The sequence below is a fragment of the Peromyscus eremicus genome, chromosome 5, assembly GCF_949786415.1.
Source record: "Peromyscus eremicus chromosome 5, PerEre_H2_v1, whole genome shotgun sequence".
In the NCBI taxonomy this organism is placed as follows: Eukaryota; Metazoa; Chordata; class Mammalia; order Rodentia; family Cricetidae; genus Peromyscus; species Peromyscus eremicus.
This window is the reverse complement of record NC_081420.1, coordinates 120,652,438-120,673,465: the sequence shown is the minus strand read 5'-3', so window position 1 is coordinate 120,673,465 and position 21,028 is coordinate 120,652,438. Positions and strand designations below refer to the sequence as shown.

The window sequence follows — 21,028 nt, the reverse complement described above, 5'->3', positions numbered from 1 at the left end:
AAAGCATCGCCGGGCGGTGATGGCGCACGCCTTTAATCCCAGCACTCGGGAGGCAGAGCCAGGTGGATCTCTGTGAGTTCGAGGCCAGCCTGGACTACCAAGTGAGTTCCAGGAAAGGCGCAAAGCTACAGAGAAACCCTGTCTTGAAAAACCAAAAAAAAAAAAAAAAAAAAAAAAAAAGCATCATTACCAATTCCACCTAATCCAAAATAATAGGGAGACATTTCATATTAGGAAACATATACACATCAGAACAATGCTCACTGAGCATGAAACTTAATTTATGAAGTTACCCACATCAAAATACCTGTAAATGGAATCATTTCTGCTCTTCCTGTTCACAGGCTCCTTTACTAGATTCTTGTAGGACTGTGGACCTTCTTCCCTGGGGAGAAGTTGCTCTGTGCCTAGGGGCACAAACAGCTCTTCCGTGCTGGCAGCACTGGAGGCAGCATCTCTGATTATAGAGAGGCTGTTCTCTCTGGGGCATGCAATCCTGTAATTTCTCATCCCTAATTAGGACAGAGGGAGCGCCTGGGAAATACCACATTTCATAGTTCTTTTACAAAACTTTGACTCATAACTAATTACCCAGTTGTAGAAAACTCCCACCTCTCATTTCTCTGGCAGAGATGAAGATATTGATGGTGATGATGATGATGATGATGATGATGATGAGGAGGAGGCAAATCAGAAGAATAAGGAAAAGGGGGAGGGAGAAGAAGAGAATGAGAAAGGAGGAAGAAAAGGAGAAGGATAAAGAGGATGAATGGGAGGTAAGAAGGCAGGGGGAAGAGGAGGAGGAAGGAAAGGAAAAGGATACCAGATGGTTAGTTTATCCACCAACTGAAGAGACATCGTGAGGCTAAAACCTCAAATTTAGGTTGTGTGAGAACATCTGGGGTTCTGCACTGTAACATGTGAGAACATCTGGGGTTCTGCACTGTAACATGTGAGAACATCTGGGGTTCTGCACCGTAACATGTGAGAAGTGCTGGGATTCTGCACCGTAACATGTGAGAACATCTGGGGTTCTGTACTGTAACATGTGAGAAGTGCTGGGATTCTGCACTGTAACATGTGAGAAGTGCTGGGTTCTGCACTGTAACATGTGAGAACATCTGGGGTTCTGCACTGTAACATGTGAGAACATCTGGGGTTCTGCACTGTAACATGTGAGAACATCTGGGGTTCTGCACTGTAACATGTGAGAACATCTGGGGTTCTGTACTGTAACATGTGAGAAGTGCTGGGATTCTGCACTGTAACATGTGAGAAGTGCTGGGGTTCTGCACTGTAACATGTGAGAAGTGCTGGGATTCTGCACTGTAACATGTGAGAACTGCTGGGGTTCTGTACTGTAACATGTGAGAACATCTGGGGTTCTGCACTGTAACATGTGAGAACATCTGGGGTTCTGCACTGTAACATGTGAGAACATCTGGGGTTCTGTACTGTAACATGTGAGAAGTGCTGGGGTTCTGCACTGTAACATGTGAGAACATCTGGGGTTCTGCACTGTAACATGTGAGAAGTGCTGGGGTTCTGTACTGTAACATGTGAGAACATCTGGGGTTCTGCACTGTAACATGTGAGAAGTGCTGGGGTTCTGCACTGTAACATGTGAGAACATCTGGGGTTCTGCACTGTAACATGTGAGAACATCTGGGGTTCTGCACTGTAACATGTGAGAACATCTGGGGTTCTGCACTGTAACATGTGAGAACATCTGGGGTTCTGTACTGTAACATGTGAGAAGTGCTGGGATTCTGCACTGTAACATGTGAGAACATCTGGGGTTCTGTACTGTAACATGTGAGAAGTGCTGGGGTTCTGCACTGTAACATGTGAGAAGTGCTGGGGTTCTGCACTGTAACATGTGAGAACATCTGGGGTTCTGCACTGTAACATGTGAGAACATCTGGGGTTCTGCACTGTAACATGTGAGAAGTGCTGGGGTTCTGTACTGTAACATGTGAGAACATCTGGGGTTCTGCACTGTAACATGTGAGAACATCTGGGGTTCTGCACTGTAACATGTGAGAACATCTGGGGTTCTGCACTGTAACATGTGAGAACATCTGGGGTTCTGTACTGTAACATGTGAGAAGTGCTGGGGTTCTGCACTGTAACATGTGAGAACATCTGGGGTTCTGCACTGTAACATGTGAGAAGTGCTGGGGTTCTGCACTGTAACATGTGAGAACATCTGGGGTTCTGCACTCTAATATGTGAGAAGTGCTGGGGTTCTGCACTGTAACATGTGAGAAGTGCTGGGGTTCTGCACCGTAACATGTGAGAACATCTGGGGTTCTGCACTGTAACATGTGAGAACATCTGGGGTTCTGCACTGTAACATGTGAGAACATCTGGGGTTCTGCACTGTAACATGTGAGAAGTGCTGGGATTCTGCACTGTAACATGTGAGAACATCTGGGGTTCTGCACCGTAACATGTGAGAACATCTGGGGTTCTGCACTGTAACATGTGAGAAGTGCTGGGGTTCTGCACTGTAACATGTGAGAACATCTGGGGTTCTGCACTGTAACATGTGAGAAGTGCTGGGGTTCTGCACTGTAACATGTGAGAACATCTGGGGTTCTGCACTGTAACATGTGAGAAGTGCTGGGATTCTGCACTGTAACATGTGAGAAGTGCTGGGGTTCTGCACTGTAACATGTGAGAAGTGCTGGGGTTCTGCACTGTAACATGTGAGAACATCTGGGGTTCTGCACTGTAACATGTGAGAAGTGCTGGGGTTCTGCACTGTAACATGTGAGAACATCTGGGGTTCTGCACTGTAACATGTGAGAACATCTGGGGTTCTGCACTGTAACATGTGAGAAGTGCTGGGGTTCTGCACTGTAACATGTGAGAACATCTGGGGTTCTGCACTGTAACATGTGAGAAGTGCTGGGGTTCTGCACTGTAACATGTGAGAACATCTGGGGTTCTGCACTGTAACATGTGAGAAGTGCTGGGGTTCTGCACTGTAACATGTGAGAACATCTGGGGTTCTGCACCGTAACATGTGAGAACATCTGGGGTTCTGCACTGTAACATGTGAGAACATCTGGGGTTCTGCACTGTAACATGTGAGAACATCTGGGGTTCTGTACTGTAACATGTGAGAAGTGCTGGGGTTCTGCACTGTAACATGTGAGAACATCTGGGGTTCTGTACTGTAACATGTGAGAAGTGCTGGGGTTCTGCACTGTAACATGTGAGAAGTGCTGGGGTTCTGCACTGTAACATGTGAGAACATCTGGGGTTCTGCACTGTAACATGTGAGAACATCTGGGGTTCTGCACCGTAACATGTGAGAACATCTGGGGTTCTTCACTGTAACATGTGAGAACATCTGGGGTTCTGCACTGTAACATGTGAGAAGTGCTGGGGTTCTGCACTGTAACATGTGAGAACATCTGGGGTTCTGCACTGTAACATGTAGACATCTGAGTTCCATCTCTAGGCACGCTGACTCAACATGTCTCAAGCAGAGTGTAGGACTGGACGGAGGGATCAACAGTTCTAGAACAAGTACAGAGGATTTGAGTTCAGCTCACAACCACTATGTCTCTCTCCAGTGGGCAATGGTCTCTGTGCATATACTCTCACAGAGGCGCGCACGCGCATGCACACACACACACACACACACACACACACCAAAAACAAAAACAAAAATAAAAAAAGCAACCAAACAAAAAACTTCCAAAAAACAAATCTCGAGTCTCTAAGTCCTCGTAGGCTGAGGATCAGTGGGGACAGCTTGTTTACCATGGCCTATGCAAGGCCCTGGGCTTGATGACAAGCGGTACAATAAATAAAAAGCCAGTTAATCAACTAATCCCCGAACCTGCAAACCACCCCTTTGGGAATGGTGCTGTTTCTATGTTAGCAGCGCTGTCACACCTGAACTGGAGGAGCCACTGCCCAGCTGTCTGCAGTCCACTCACCCATGACTGTGAACTGTGTGCATCATGGACCCCATCTCCATCCTCAGCTCGACGCTCCACTGCGCTCCCGGCTCTTACCGTCTCCTCTCCTGTCTCTGCTCCCTTCGCTCGCAAAACCAATAGAGCGGAGGGTCCTAGAGGTCAGGGAAGGACTGGAGTTCATGAAGGGAGACTGAGAGGCTGTGAACTAAAGCTCTACAGTTGACGGTCTCAGTAGGTCCTTCCCAGAGGGACGTGCACATGTGACTCCAGTGTGTGCCTGTGTGCGTGCCTGTATGCGTGTGTGTGTGTGTGTGTGTTCCCTTTCAGAATGATGTTACTACCTTCTTCATCTCTCCACCAAAGCAGTGATTTGGGTGATACACACCCCTCCGTTTCATACTCCAAATGATGTAGCCTTCCCAGAAGTAAATTCTGAGTGTCCATAATTGGGGCAGGGCAATGTAGACCCATTGGAAGGAGGTGCATGAAGAAGGTCCAGAAGTTTCTTCCAGCAGGATGTGTGGGTGTCAGCCTTTGTAGTATAGGTCTTTTCTCCTTGAAAGCATCCCAAAGCATTTATAGGCACAGCATTCTTCATCTACTTCATAGCATCCATGCACAACACCAGCACCACCCATGTATGAGCACACACAGCTCGCAGAAGTAAATATGTTAATATATAAGATGATTCATTCTAGTCCCAAGAGCCATTTTAGAAAAAAAAATTCCCTAAGCAATATGCTCTATCCATGGCAGCCAGCCACAATTTGAACGAGTGAAACACCTTCTTACAGTGGTTAACGTATAGATCCAGCTGGGACTTGAAAGTCACCTGTCGGGTCATATTCCCAGGTTCACCAGGATAGGAAGGTCTTCCTGTAGATAGACAGCCCTCTAGGGACCAATGCATGTTGCAAGCATTTAATTCCTATTTCTGTTCTTGTTATTTCTTTAGCATCTTTCATTTCATTATTTGTTGTTTACATATTTTAAAATTAACATGTAAAATTGTGTTGAGTTCTATGAATTTTATTGCATGCATAAATTTGTGGAACTGTTACCAGAATCAAGACACAGGACACTTCCACCTCCCCAAAGGTCTACACCTATGCTTCTGAAGTCACACCTTCCCCGCCCCTCATTCCCTAGCAACCGTGGGATCTGTTTCCTGTCAAGCAATTTTGTCTTTTGGATAATATATTGTGTAAGCGGAGTGGCAGAGTGTGAGTGCCTTGGAGACTGTCTCTGTGGTTGGCCACCTCGGAGCTGTGCCCTGATGCTCACTAATGTTGCAGTTATGGATTATTCACCTGCTGTAGGACTTCTGGATTGTTTCCACATTTCTGTGTCTGTAAATACAACTGAAATGGATATGCATAGGTAAGATTTTTACCTGAATATTAAAATTTCTTTTCAGTAAATATGTAGAAGTATGATTGTTTGGCCATCTGCAAAGTGTATGCTATTTGTAAAAACTGTCAAATCCTCTTCTGGAATGACTGTGTCAGTTTGCATTCTTCCTCTCTGTGTGTGAGGACTTGATGCTCTGTCTCTTCAGCAGCTCTCTGTTTCCAGCGTTAGTGATTTTAGCTACCCTAGCAGCTGTAGAGTGGCAGCTCAGCATTGCTGCTATTAGCATTCCTCTAGTGGTGGCGGGTGCTGGTCTTCTATGATAGATTGAACATGTCTTCCACTGCAGATTTTACAGTATCCATTTTAGGGATAATGTACACCTTTTTACATTAGTGTATCTTTGTTTTCTGCACGTACTATTTTCTCCTGAATTAATTTTGTTGTCGTTATTGTCTCTATTTCTTTGAACCACACATCTCTATTTTCCCTATTTCGCCTACTGTTGCTCTGAGTGAGGTCTGTCTCTAGCTTCCTAAGGTAGCAGCTTTGATCATTAACTTGGGACTTCCTCTCTAATAAGCATTAATGGCGCAAATGTCCCTCTGATTCTGACTTTGGAAGCAGCTATACATTCTGGTACAATGTGTTCTATTCAGCTTCATGTACCTTCAAATTTTCCTTTTGACTTATTTTTTTAATTCATGCCCCCAAATATAGTCTGTCTTGGTGTCTATTTCATATTCTATCTCATCACTAATGTCAAGTTGGTTAGTGTTATTTTTACACCTTTAATATCCCTTCTTTTTTCCTTTTCTTTTTATATGTACTATTAACTGCTAGAAAAAAGTGTTGATTCTCAAACCATCTATATAGGTTCATCACTGACTCCTCCCCATTCAGTCAGGTTTCTCTCTGTGTATTTTGAAACTCTGTAAGTACGGTAATACATATATGTGTTTGCTAAGCTATTTTGATGAACTGATCCCTTTATCCTCACATAATGCTTCTCTTTTTCTGTTAATATATTTGTTATTCTGGGGTCTATTTCTTCTTGTATTAACATGCCTGTTTCAATCATATATAACTAAGTGATCATGAACCATAGCCATGGCTATTTGCATGAGGTCGTCAGAAGACTAAGCCTGTTTTACTTAAAAGTTATCTCAAAGAGACAGATATTAGCATTTATGATCTGTGTATTTGAGAGCAAAAATTTTTAGCAAGCAGTACTTTTGGTCAATGGAAGCTTTAAAGATATAAATATAAATTGATGGAGGCACAGCGTAAAGAGACAATCAGAGTATAATGACCATTCATACATACTGTTATATATATAGTTATATTCACATAAATATTGTATAATAGTATGTTACTAAACATAAATTAATCATTTGTTTCCAAAAAATAATGATAGACATTTTCTAAAATAAAAATTGTGGATTTAAAAGGTTTAATACTTTCAACGATAAAAATTTTAGTCTATAATTCCACAAAGCAATTGACTTGGTCTGTTTCAAATACCAGTAAGAATTCTGTCACTTTAACCACATCACATACAAAGCACTCTGTGGTGGTTCTCTAGAGGAACAGAACTTTCAGAATGGTCTGTATGTAGAAAGGGGATTTATTGGAATGGCGTACAGGCTGTGGTCCAGCTTATCCAACAGTGACTGCCTATGAACAGAAGGTCCAAGAATTCAGGAATTGTTCAGTCCATGATGCTGGATGTCTCAGCTGGTCTTCAGTATATGCCAGATTTCAGAAAAAAGTAGGCTCTAATGCCAGTGAAGGAATGGACTTGCTATCAAGAGTGAAAGCAAGCAGCTAGCTAGCTAGATAGATAGGGAGATTCCTTCTTCCATGTCCTTTATGCAGGCTGCCAGCAGAACGTGTGGTCCAGATTAAAGGTGGATCTTCCCACCTCAAAAGATTCGGATTAGAAATGGGTCTTCCCATTTCAAGTGATTTCATTAAGAACTAATCCCTCCCAGGTGTGCCCAGCCATTTGAGTTTTAGTTAATTCCAGATGTAGTCAAGTTGACAGCCAAGAACAGCCATCACAAGTGGCAACTTCACAGTAAACTATGAATAAGGAAACATGTTATTCTTACCACTCCCATTAATACTAACGTATATGACGCCAAGTATGAAGTGCTCAGTGAGTGTTTATTGACCACAAACAGATAAATGGAGTAAGTCAGCAGCTACAAAAAGAGAATGACAAGCAGAGATATTACCATAACAGCAAGCTGAACAACCAGAGAGGAAAGAATTTAGAAATCAAATGGTAAAACCATGTTGAATAAAATCCATAAAATAAAATGCTAATGGGTCTGGAGAGATGGCCAAGGGTTAAGAGCGATGTGGCTCCTACGGAAGACTTGCTTCCAGTTCCCAGCACTTGTAACTGTAGCTCCAGGGGCCCCAAACACCCTCTTCTGCCCTTCCAGGGTACCAGGCATGCATGTGGTGCACAGACATCCATGCAGGGACACACACACACACACACACACACACACACACACACAATAAAATGAAGAAGGAAAGTGAATGCTAGAAAAAATTAAATTTAAGGTTTATTGAGAGCCAAGAAACTTAGGTGGAATGAAATTTTCAGAAAGTTCTGGTGTATAGAGCAATCTAAGACTGTGAAGGTACAAGGACTTGCCAAAATTTGTGGAGACTAAGGCAAAGGATAGTTTAATCTTCTGCCCATAGACCCTTGAACATGGCGTGTGCCCATTGGTAAATTTGTGGAATGAATGTCTTACATTCTACATCACTTTCTTTGGAATTTTCATAGGCCTCCATAGGTTCTCCATAGGCCTCTGCATAGAAGACTTCGATCCTCCACTATGGTGCCAGCAGGAAGCAGTGATATCCGGAAGAGGTGGGGCTTCTTGTGAGGAAGTTCTGTCACTATCCCTGTGTCCTTGAAGTCTCTTCCTGTGGTTCTTTGCCTTCTAGATACCATGAGGATGACCAGCCTCCTCTACGATGCTTTCCCATCGCAAGGTACCAGGTGACTCCAGGCAAAGCAAAAGGACTGAGTGAGCACAACCTGAGACGACTGAAACGGTGAGCCGAAATGATAGTCCTTTAAAATAGATTCTCTCAGGTATTTTGTTACAGTGACTGTAAGTGACTATATTGCTACTGTAAGGTTGTTGTAAGGTCACTATAACTTTTAAGTGTCATTCAAACTAGGAAAACTTTATTGCCATAGTATCTGTACCCTATGAGACTTCAAGTGGAAAACTCTGGTAATACTCAGCTAATGGCAGTCTAAGTCCCAATCTGCTCTTGACGAGCCAGGCTCACCTACCCGGGTTGGAATGAAGCACGGAAGCGTGTGCTGCATCTCGTCATGTGGGGCAGCTTGGTTAAACACCATTCATCTTGTTTTCATCACAGTGCCACTCTTACCAGCTTTCCTTCTACGAGAAAACTGCATAATAATCAGAGAAATGAAGGGAACAACATCGCCCTGTCTAGGGCAGGAATAGAGGAGAGATAGCCAAGACGGACCTCGAGGTCCAGGGGTGACTGTCATCCAGGGTCATCTCCTGGGCACCATCAAGCCCCCCAGGGTGGCCTATTGATTTCTCACCTTGAAACTATTTCATCCATGTCTTAATTCGTATCCATCCTCTTTTTTTTGCCAAAGAAAGTAACTAGTCTAAGGGCCGCTTGGGAGTTCTCAACAGGGTGATCAATAAGGAGCCCCTGAGCACTTCCTTTTCCTGTATTCTTCCTCTGTATAGCTGTTTTCTTCTTAAGAAACTTGGTGGTGTCCTTCTCAACTTCTCTCACAGTCAAAGCTCTTCTACAACTGTGTCCCCTCCCCTCCAGAGAACGTTGACTTTTTGGGGGGAATTGGGAGGAGGGAAGGGGTTTTTCTCATACTGTCTGGAAGCAATAGGTACAATTGCCCGTGAAGCACGCTTTATCCAACGGTGCTGGGTGAAGGTGAGGCCCGACTGGCCCACAGTGAGGTTTCTGGTTCAGCGCTTTCTACAAACTATTTCATAATGGAAAACAAATGTGTTTTGAATGTGAAACAAAGAGAAAAGTTTCAAAGTATTTCCCTAATTAAAGAGTGGTTATCAAACATGTTCACTGTAAATAAACGTAGGAGATAACTCAGCAAGCTGTATTTATTTGTCCTTGCATATCTCGAGTGAATTTGTGTGTGACAAACAATGGAGAAACGTGTGTGTGTGTGTGTGTGTGTGTGTGTGTGTGTGTGTGTGTGTATGAGACTGGAGCTTGACACCAACTTTCTATTTTTACGTAGTGATAATCATGATCTATTAACGTTCTAACAAGTTTCAAACAAGCTTTGAGCTTTCGTTCCGCTTCATCAGCGTTTTTCTACACACGGAAAGGTCTTTGAAGTTAATTGGAGCCCACCACATTGATGCAAGATGAAGTTAAAAGTGGAGGGAACCTTGGAGTCTGGTCACAAACCTCTGATACCTGTGTGGCAGGACCAGCCACAAGCTCCTAGAAGGCTAAGTACCCTCGCACAGGCGAGCTTCCTGGGATACCCAATCAGGGGTGTCTCAAGTGAGCACGTGACTTAACTGAGAGGCAGTGATTGCTTTCTTCTATGACTTCCCCAGCACCGAGTATCTGGCTGAGAAATAGAAAGGCGGCAGAGAAACCTTTAGGCACGTTTAACCTTCTGTATGAAGGATGCTCATCAGAGCAATGGTTACAAACTGTGAGGTATAGCTCATCCCCCATCTCCATTACTAAATATTTACTAAGTGCACTCACAAAATTCTTTGAGGAAATAATCTAGTATCAAATGCCTAGGTTAGTTTTTTGATGCTTTATGATTTGATTTAGAATCATTTGTTTGTTTTGTGGATACATGTTGCTTAGCTATAAAATTAGGAAGTTCTCCCAGTTCATTCATTCATTCATTCATTTACAATTCACTCATTTGATCATGTTCTAAGCACGTTAGTAGTCTCTTAGGGACACAACACTAAACACGGCAAATGCTGAACAGGCAATTTTTTTTCTCTCAAAGTTGGTATGTTCTTGATTAGATGTTAAGCTAGGGTGGTTTTTAGTAATAAATATTTTTTTCTAGCACTTTATTCGTTAATTTTTTTTAAAATAAGGTCACCCTGTAGGCCAGGCTATCCTGGAACTCACTGATAGCCCAAGCTGTGCTCTTGCCTCAGCCTGGATTAGCACTTGGTTAGACATTTAATTCCTGTTAATACTGATATGTAAGTGCCTATTATTGTAAAGAATTTTTATACTGTCTTAATTTTTTTAGATTTATTTATTTTATTTTCTATGTGTGAGTATATATGTATGTGCACCATGTGCGTGCCTGTTGCCAACAGAGGTCAGAAGAACGCACCAAATCCTCTGGAATTAGAGCTGCAGATGGTTGTAAACTACTTTGTGGGTGCTGGGAACCAAACTCTGGTCCTCTGCAAGACCGACAAGTGCTCTTTTTAACTGCTGAGCCAACTCTCCAACCAACGTATCTCATCTTTCTAAATGTTGCCTCTTTTCATGCCCTTCACACTCTCAGCAGCTGCTGGGGTTGGCTAATTAGTGAAGCGGCAGTTTGTTGTGGGTTCCTTGGAGCAAACACAAAAAACAAATTTATGTTTTCAGTGTTACTTGTTAAGTAGATGCACTAATGAACTTTTTTTTAATGCCCATCATTAAAATACATTCCCTAGTTTGAAACATTATCTTATAATCAGTGTGCAAACTCCACCTGATCCAGCTCCTCACATGAAAAGTGCAATTTGAGCCACTTAGTATACGGAATCTTGTTGTTTTATATGGGACACAACAAGGAAGATGTGGAGAAAATATAAAATAAGTCTTCTCTCAGAGTCACTGTTTCTTCTTGACAGCTAAGTACCCAGCACAGGCGTGGGACTAGATACCTCCCAGTCAGGGCACACGCTGTCTGAAACATTAATGAAACATCGTCTGCATTGGCTTTCTTTGCTCTGCTTTGCCCATGGATGTCCTATAAACAGATTCTCAGGCAGGGCAGACACCAGCATGCTGCTCTGGTGATTTGGGCTTTCCTGTGGGAATTGCTACATGTTTCCCCTCCTTGTTTCCACATCACACAGCCTCCATGCTCACTACAGGTTTGCTTCGTTTCTGCGTTTAAATGTTAAGAGAGCTAGAACTCATAAACAAGGGTGAACAAAATAGTCCTATATACCCTGTTCCTGGATATAAACTTAGATTAAGCATCACCAGAGTTATAAAATTAGTAAAAGTTTACTAGGGAATCTACATTCCAAATAATTTCAGTAGAACTTGTTCTGAAGCAACCAAAATAGGAAGATGCCCGAGTGTCATACCTGTACAGTGTTCATGCACTGTGTGTCTTAGGGTTTCTATTGCTGAGAAGAGACACCACGACCACAGCAACTCTTATAAAGGAAACATTTAGTTGGGGCTGGCTTACATTTTCAGAGATTCAGTCCATTATCATCATGGTGGGACCTGGAGGCATGCAGGCAGACATGCTGGAGGAGGAGCTGAGAGTCCTACATCTTGACCTGCAGGCAACAGGAAATGGTCTAAGACACTGGGTGTGTCTTAAACATACATGAGACCTCAAAGCCCACCTCCACAGTGACACACTTCCTCTAACAAGGCCACACCTATTCCAACACACTTCCTAATAGTACCACTCCCTATGAGCTTATGGGGGCAATTACATTCAAACTACCACACTGTGCATACAGTGATAGTCACTGAGTTAAAATATTACTTTAAAAAGATGTATTTACATTTATGTGCACATACCTGTTTGAGTTTTCTGTGCACCATGTGTATGCGGGGGCCTGAGGAGGCCTGCAGAGAGCTAGAGTTACAGGTGATTGTAAATTTCCCATGTAGGTACTGGGAACTGAACCTCTTAACTGCTGAACCACCTCTTACCCCCAAATTTCAGTTTTAAAACCATACACTGACTTTCTCCTGATGTTCTGTTTTATACCTGTGCATTGTCAGCACCAATTATAAAGTGGTGGTATCCTAACCAACAATTTCTTTTTATTATAGAATCCATTTGAGCCTTTCTATAACAGAAAATCATAAAAACATGAATCTGATATTTATATGTCCAATAATTTGAAACAATTCAATTTTCTTGAACAGCTCTGGGTTTGGTGGTATAATCACCTTATTTCTTGGTGGGAAATCAAGCTATCTCTTTTTGGAGCTAGTGAAATACATTGTTGAATGGACTGTTACTCTGATGCCCTGCTCTGTTCTGAAAATGCCATCAAAATTGTGGAGGGGCACCAAAACAGCTTGACCACACCGCTGCATGACAAGCTTATGGGCCCAGACAGAGCTTCTGTGACAGGCTTACTGGGAGGCAACACCCAGATCCAGGAAAAGCTATAAGCTGAAACCACCCAGGGATCCACCAAGGATGGAGAAGTACCTGACATCCCAAAAATTCCAACCAGATGTCCCTGAGTCTAGCACACACCTACTTTTGTTTTACAGATACCCCTAGACAATTGTCAGCCCATCAGGGTCCTGAACCCTGGAAATCCCCTCACCCCAATCTCTGCCATGATAAAAATCCTACCCTGCCTGGGCTCAGGGCTCTCTGCTCTCACCGCTGTGTTGGACAGACAGAGAGACTAAGCCCCAGAGCTTAAAAATAAAGGCTCTTTGCTTTTACATGTGGGATTTGGTCTCCGTGGTGGTCTTTTGGGGGTCCCCGCAATCTGGGCATAACAAAAATGATCTTTTCAATACACGCATATGATCTCTTTTTCTGGAACTGGGAAAGCTCTTTCTCTTACTCTCCAAAGAGCAACAAAATCCTCTGATCAGTGTGGGTTGGTCCTTACAGCAGGGAACCATGGAGTAATGGAGTAGCTGAATGGTTGAGCAGCTGAGGAGCAGAGTAGCTGAGTAGTGGAGTAGCTGAATAACCAAGTAGCTGAGTATCAGAGTAATTGAGTAGTAGAGTATGTTGTGCCCAGATCATGACCCCCAGAGAGACCACCAAAGATGAGCAAAAGCAAGGTTTAATTCTGGATATACAAGCCTAGGCAGGGACTTTGTTCAATACATCCAATGCAGTGGAGGCTGGAGGAAGTGCCCGCCTGTCCACAAGCTCAGTTTTTAAAGGGAAAAATCACAAGGTTACATCATTTAGGGGTGCTAGTACGGGTACAATTTTGATTAGCTCGCTTCTAGGGGCTTTCTAGAAATCATGGCTTAATCTTACTTCTAAGGGAGTGGTTACCAGCCACCATTTCTCATTGGCTGCCCTCAGGTGGGGGCATTTTTATAGTCAGTTACCCTGGAAACCAGGGAGAGGACATTCCATAGTCCGGCAGGCATTACCTAGTGACTATCTTGTGACTCTGTACTTTTACGCTTCCTGATTTCTGGAATCTGGACTGACTTGTTTCAGTAACCATTGGCCTATTCCTAGAAGGAGAAATCTTAGGCCTTAGTTTTTGGGTGAAAGCATTTTGGTCTTATTTCTAAGATGGCTCATTTTGGTCTCACAGAGTAGTGGAGTAGCAGAGTAGCTAAATAGAAAAGTAGCTGAGCAGTGGAGTAGTTGAGTAGATGAGTAGCAGAGTAGTAGAGTAGCTGAGTCGTGGAATAGCTGAATAGTGGAGTAGCTGAGTAGTGGAGTAGTTTGTGTGTGTGTGTGTGTGTGTGTGTGTGTGTGTGTGTGTGTGTGTGTGTAGGCCTAAAACAGCTTGACCACACAACTGCCATGACAGACTTAGAGGGCCAGACACAGCTTCTGTAACGGGCTTACCGACAGGTAACACCCAGATCCAGAAAAAGCTTTGAGCTGACCCTACACAACGGTCATCATGTGGTCCATGCCAGTGGAGTAGCTGAGTAGCAGAGTAGTTGAGTAGTGGAGTAGCTGGGTAGCAGAGTAGTTGAGTAGTGGAGTAGATGAGTAGCAGAGTAGTTGAGTAGTGGAGTAGCTGGGTAGCAGAGTAGTTGAGTAGTGGAGTAGCTGAGTAGCAGAGTAGTTGAGTAGTGGAGTAGCTGGGTAGCAGAATAGTTGAATAGTGGCCTCCTAGTGGCTGAAACTTTATATACACTTGTTTCTTCTTCTTGCTTTGTTTCCTCATGATCTTAGAAACTCTGTGACTTTAAGATGGAGAGTTTTGTGTTTTTATAGTTTTTGGTCACCTAGAAGAATGTTGAGGGACTCAATGAAGTTATGAAACAAATAAGTAAACCAGGATAGTTGAGCTGACAGATGACTTTTTCTCCTTTTTGAGTTTAAATGGTTGGGGGAATTTTCAGGAAGCGGCATTGAGTCCATGCCAGGTATCACAGCAAGACTTTTGTAGATCATTTGACTTTAAGATAGCCTGGAAAAAAGTCTCTCTTTTCCCTGTTTCACAGATGAGGATATGGATAGAGACAGACCTCCCAACTAGAAAGTGGGGGAACCGTTCTTCTTGCTGGGGTTGGTGTGACTACAGGAGGTTAGACTGACCCACCCTCAGAACCCAGGCACAATGGCTTCCCACACAGCCATCTGAAGTGATGTGATGTTTACAATATGAAGTAAATAATAATGCTGATTGGAAGAAAAGGGGACAGCAATTAAGAACAAGCCCAGACAATTCACAAGAATGAACACTAAACTTAAGATCAGGAATCTGGTGAACCATGAATTGTTCTTCTCTATTGTCTTAGTCAGGGTTTCTATAGCTGTGAAGAGGCATCATGACCATGACAACTCTTATAAAGGAAAACATTTAATTGGGGCTGGCTTACAGTACAGAGATATAGTTTATTATTGTCATGATGGGTGGCATGGCAGCATGTAGGCAGATATGGTGCTGGAGAAGGAGGTGAAAGTTCTATATAATGATCTGTAGGCAGCAGAAGCAACTATGGCACTGAGCATAGATTGAGCATAGAAGACCTCAAAGCCCACCCCTACAGTGACACACTTCCTCCAACAAGGGCACACCTCCTAACAGTGTTACTCCCTAGGAGGGACATTTTTCTTTCAAACTACCACACCTATCATCATAATGACCTTAGGTACATTCACGGTTATTCTCTCACTTCTTAGTCAGGGAAGCATGCACCAAATGTTTTCTGAGACAGACCCAGTTAGTACGATCATCCCTGGGAGACTGTTGGTAGCAGTGTCCCAGTTCCAAGTGTTCCACTTTAGATAATATGCTTGATTGTATTAGTTCAGGTTTGCTTTAAACAAACACCTAACACAAACTGCTCAACATCAGGGAAAGCGTATTGGGCTACTGTTTCAGAGGATTTATTCCTTGGTTGCCTATTCTTACATACTTTGGAAGAAAATCCTGGTGGTAGCACATGTCGTACACAGTAGTGCATAGTTAGATGAGAGCTAGCTGCCTACAGTGCCCAGGAATCAGAGAACGAACATGACAACACAGTAAGACATAGCATCCAGGATACTCTAGAGACCTGCTTCCTTCCGCTAGAGCCCGTCTCCTATCTTCTACCTTTTCCCAGGCATGCCATCACATTGTGAATGCATCGAGGTGTTCATCACTAGGTCAGAGCGCTTCTGAGCTGAGCCTCTCTGGATGTGCCTCATAGATATACCCCGAAGTACACTTTACTCATCTGATTGTTTCCAATCCAGGAATCCAAGCAACATCCACTGTCGCCCAGATCACTCTGCTTTCCAACGCTGTCTTGGCATCCGCCTTCTCAAGACCCATGCTATGCTACTTAGGCCCTAACCTGTGTTCTCTGGCCAGGAAATTTGTGTTCCTCACATTCTTTGCCATCGTTCCTTTTCCCAAAGAACTACTCTCAATCCTCACTATTTCCTGGGCAACTGTTCTAGTTCATTCCCTGCTGAAGCACATATACACACACAGGACACACAAACCCTTTTAAAAACACAGATTGATGTTTATCTAAAGTTAAGTTAAGTTGGCCCTTGTACTTTACTTGGTTGCAATGACTGACTTAATTTCCTTTATCATGGAGGCTGCTTTGAACTCATCTCTCATATTCAATAGTTATAGGGTTTTTGTACCTAGTGACAAAAACTATGTAAGTCACTCCACTTACAGGAAGTAGAGTAATATCTCTCTTGCGATATGGTTGCTTCTTTGAAGTTCCTTATTGGATAATTGTCATCTTGTAAAAGCCGTAGGAAGATACTACATGGATCCTGGTGACTCTGTTGCCTGAGTCTATGGTATTGCCCTACTTCTGCAAAGAAAAAGTCAGATTTTCAGGCTTTGTTTCTGTCTGTCAGGAATATACTATATTATCCTTCCCACTGGGTCCCACGGGTTTTGGCTCTCTGTAAGTTCTTAAGCCACTAGGCTTCTAGTATAATTTCCTGTGACATAAAAACTTATTCATTAGTTTTTCGCTGTGTCTAGAAATAAAGGAAGATGGTCGCTTTATCAAAGTTTTAGAAGTAGGTCCATCAGACTTAAACTGCCTTTATTATTTTAAAGGGAAATATCCTTGATCTTACGATATAATTTTTAAAAGAGAGTAAAGCTGAATTAAGCATGTATTTTAAAAAGCTAATTAAAAAACATACTCAAAGTCCTGTAATTTTTAAGGACTCACTGTTTTCTAAGTTGGAAACTCTACAGTTATTGTGAGAATTGACAATGATACAAAGGCCTTAATTTCATCATAAATCTGTTAATATTACTTTCTTTTCCAGGGCAAATTGAGGATTTTCAAATTAGATTAACACCTTTTAACTCAATTTTTTTCAAAACAAATTAAAAAAAAATCCCTGCTTGTGTTTTTTAAACTATGCTAAAAAGGAGAGACACAAGGCTCTGTGTTCTGGTTGTTCCATCCCAATTAGGGATGGGATGGGAAATAAGTAAGAGGGATACAAAAGAGAGAAAGAAACAGCAGGAACAGACTAGGGCAGGGAAGCCTAGCGGTGTGCTTTTCTCTCCACACAACCTACAGAAACTTCTGATGTGTGGCTCAGACCCAAGTCTGAACTAGTTCAGTCTAGGGGTCATTGGGTGCCAATGCCAGCACATCACTTGGCGACGTGTAAGAAATGCAAACAAAATCTTAGGTTCTACTTCTGACAACTACATCAGAAACTCGAGAGATGAGACAGAGCAGCAGCAACTTGTAAGTGTCCTCTAACAAGCCCTCCATGTCCATTCCGATGCACCCCAGGTTCAAGACCCGTTGCTACAGGATAAGGGTTCCAAGCCAAGTACTGGGAACAGATGAAGGGACCATTAGTTTAGATATTTGTTTTATATTCTTAACACACCACACACACACACACACACACACACACACACATTCACACACACATACACACACATTCACACACACCACATACACACACCACAACACACACCATATACACACTCACAAACACACTCACACAGCACACTACACACATACCACAACACACACACACACCATACACATACTCACTCACACACACACCACACACACTCACTCTCACACACCATTACACACACTCACACCACACACACATACTTACACACACACTCACTTATACACAAACACAACACACACCACATACACACACACAAACACACCACATCACAAACACTCACACATACACATTCACACTCACACACCACACATACATTCACATACCACATACTTATACACACACTCACACACAAACACAACACACACACTCACACCTAAACATTCACACACATACTTACACACTCACACACAAACACAATACACACATATACACTCACACACATACTCAAAACTCACTCACACACACACATATACAAAACAGTGATAATCGGGGAAGAAGAGACTATCCATTTGAAAGTGAGAAGCGACACTGAAGGACTTGGGAAAGGCTGGAGGGAGGAAAGGGTTAAAGCAATTATATTTTAATTGCAATAAATTAATTTTTCAAAATGGAAAAAGCACCTCGATCTCGGTGCTTTCATTCTAGCTCTGCTTTCATACCCGATGTTTCTCAGAGAGCTCAAGCAATTGTGTGTGTGCTGTATGCATGTATACGTGTTCATGTGTGAGCAGATGTGTATGTACGGGAGAGACGTGAGTACGTGTGTGTGGGGGGGGTCAGAAGACAACCTCAGGTGCTGTTTCTCAGGAGTTAGTCATCTTTTCACAAGACAAAGTCTCTCTCTGGTCTGGAACCAAATGGCCTCGGCTGGCTGGCTAGCTTTGCCTGTGCCTGCCTACCCCGAGATTACAAGCACGCACCATACCACCATGCCAAGTTATGTTTTTAAACATGGATTGTGGAATCGGACTCAGGGCCTCGTGCTTGGAAGGCAAATACTTGTTGATGAACTATGTCTCCAATCCCAGACTAGATGCACTAATACTGGTTTCCAACAAGGGTACATTTGATGTGTCTCTGTTCACCTTTTAGGTGACTTCAAAGAGGAAGTTCTATAGCCTGGGAAGAGGCCACAGCTGCTGCTGGACACCTGACAGGGTCTCTGGTCCACAACAGTCTTGAGGATGAGCGACCCTGCTTGTGATCTTCATTGGTCATTTTTCTGTCAGTGCCTTTCCCAGAACTCTGGGCTGTTCTGAAGCCGTCTAACACCATCAAGGTTTTTAAAGCCAAGTCCATAAAAAATTAGCAAAGACTCACAAACGAGATCTTGACTGTTTGAGGGTACATCTAGCTTTTGTGAAAACTTTCAAATAGGCCTTTTCCAACTTTGACGACCTAAGACCCAGGACACGAGCAGGTCCTCCCCTCATGGGCTGGCAGCCAGGGTGGTAATGTTGTATACAAGCAATTCCCGCCAGATGATTTTACCCTAATCAGCATTTGTGTGAACACAACATTTTATTTATTCTGTTGCCTTTTTGTTCTTCTGATTTGTAAACAGCCATGGAGAGGGCAACAAATACCTTTCTTGTTACAAACACAGATCTGTAAGTGCATAGACCTTTCCATGGGGCCAGACTCCAAAACAATTGGGGTTGTCCCTCTATTGAACCATAGGAGTTCAGACAAAAGTATGAGAAACGTGCATCCTTTCTTATGTATCAACCCACATAGGTTGATAGCTGACCCCAGGGCATCCTGTACAGAATGCTGCCCTTTCTTACTTCCCGAGCACCTTAGTCCAACCCCAGGAGATGACATCCTATCAAACAGTAAAACACAGGTTACAGATGTGGAGCCAGTAGACTTCGTTTTTACACTTCAGTTCTCCATGCTTCAAAGCTAGGAAGAAGGGGAAAACTTGGACCACAACTGGACAAGATAAAATACTAAATGTAAAATCTGCTCTATGGAGGGTGCTGGAGAGGTGGCTCAGCAGTTTAGAGCTCCAGGTCTTGCAGAGGATCTGGGTTCAATTCCCAGCACCCACACGTTGGCTCACAACCACTTGCAACTCCTGTTCCAGGGGATTCAGTGTTCCCTCTGGCCCCTGTGGGTATCAGAAACACATGAAGTGAACAGACATACATGCAAGGAAAATACTCATACCTGTAAAATAAATTAACATGGATTTTTTTAAAAAAGAAACTACTCTATGTAGTATTGTGGAAGTGCATTACAGCCTCTTAATTAAGGCAAGAGTCAAAAGTCTCTTTGTATTTGGCCACATAGTAACTATTTTAGGCTCTTCAGGCTGTGAGTTCTCTTCTCCAACCCCCCACCCCTGATATGGAACAATAGCAACCTTAGGCGAGCGAACGAAGAGCTACCCCATAAAGCCTGTGTGTGGACTCTGGGATTTAAATTTCATGTAATTTTCATGCATCACAAAATGCTATTTCCTTCCATGTTTCAATCACTTTGAAATGAAGACAACAGTTCTGAGCTTATGAAGACAAAAGCAGTCAGTGAGTTGTATTCCCTCACAGGTCACAGTTTTCCATCCACTGACAAGATCTGTGATTGCTTACGTTTATTATAACTGTTAGCAGAAAGGCAACTACAAAAAAACCCAGAAATCTACGTTTCACTTTCATGGCAAAGAAATCATTCTAGTTTGAAAATAAATTCCTTTGATTGAAAAAACCGTTTCAGTAGTATAGTGCTCTTTCCGGTCCTGGGGATGAAGGCCTCTGCCTCACATGTAGTAGGCAAGTGCCCGTCCTTGAGCTACTGCTAATATTCTGGTCCCGCTCTTTGGCACCACCCTATGCCCTGACTTAACAGCCATTCTTAAGGGAAAACTCCGCCCATTACCCTGTCTTCTCTCTCCTCCACTTTCCTCCCACGGGGTGCGCACCTCTAGAACCCCTCACCCCCTCATCTCTCTTTCCTTCTTTCTCTCCTCCCTCTCTCTCCCCCCACCAAATAAAACTCTTCAATGAAGCTAGAAGGCACAGTGAAAGAAAGCTAAAGCTGACGGGATATGAGTCAGTTGGCCATTGTTGCCCCCAAACTTCTGCCACCTGATATGCCCTGCTAACTACTTCATATGTATCACCAAGAGTCACATGTAGCACACACACATGACCACACACAAATGGATGTGTACTGTTTTCCATTTGTTACACTGTACTTTGAAGCAGCCCTCCCAGGATTGCAAGGACTTTGTCTTTGTGACCTCATCACGTGGTTACTGCATCGCGACTCTCATATAAGTATTTGTAGAAGCGAAGAAAGCCTGAGAAAACAAACGAACAAATAATGGCCTATTTAAACAGTTAGCCATTTCTAGGGTGGGCTTTTGGAGGACTCGTGTTCCTGTTGATGCTACTTTCTCTTCTTACCA

At 43.1% G+C, this 21,028-nt stretch overlaps 1 long non-coding RNA gene across 1 annotated transcript in view; it reads right to left on the bottom strand.

The window, feature by feature from the left end:
* The window catches only part of LOC131910763 (uncharacterized), a 42,431-nt gene that overhangs the window by 9,611 nt on the left and 11,792 nt on the right, over nt 1–21,028 (bottom strand). Inside the window, exon 2 of the long non-coding RNA XR_009379215.1 lies at nt 11,758–11,851. This is a non-coding gene — a long non-coding RNA (uncharacterized LOC131910763). The remainder of the gene's footprint in view (nt 1–11,757; nt 11,852–21,028) is intronic.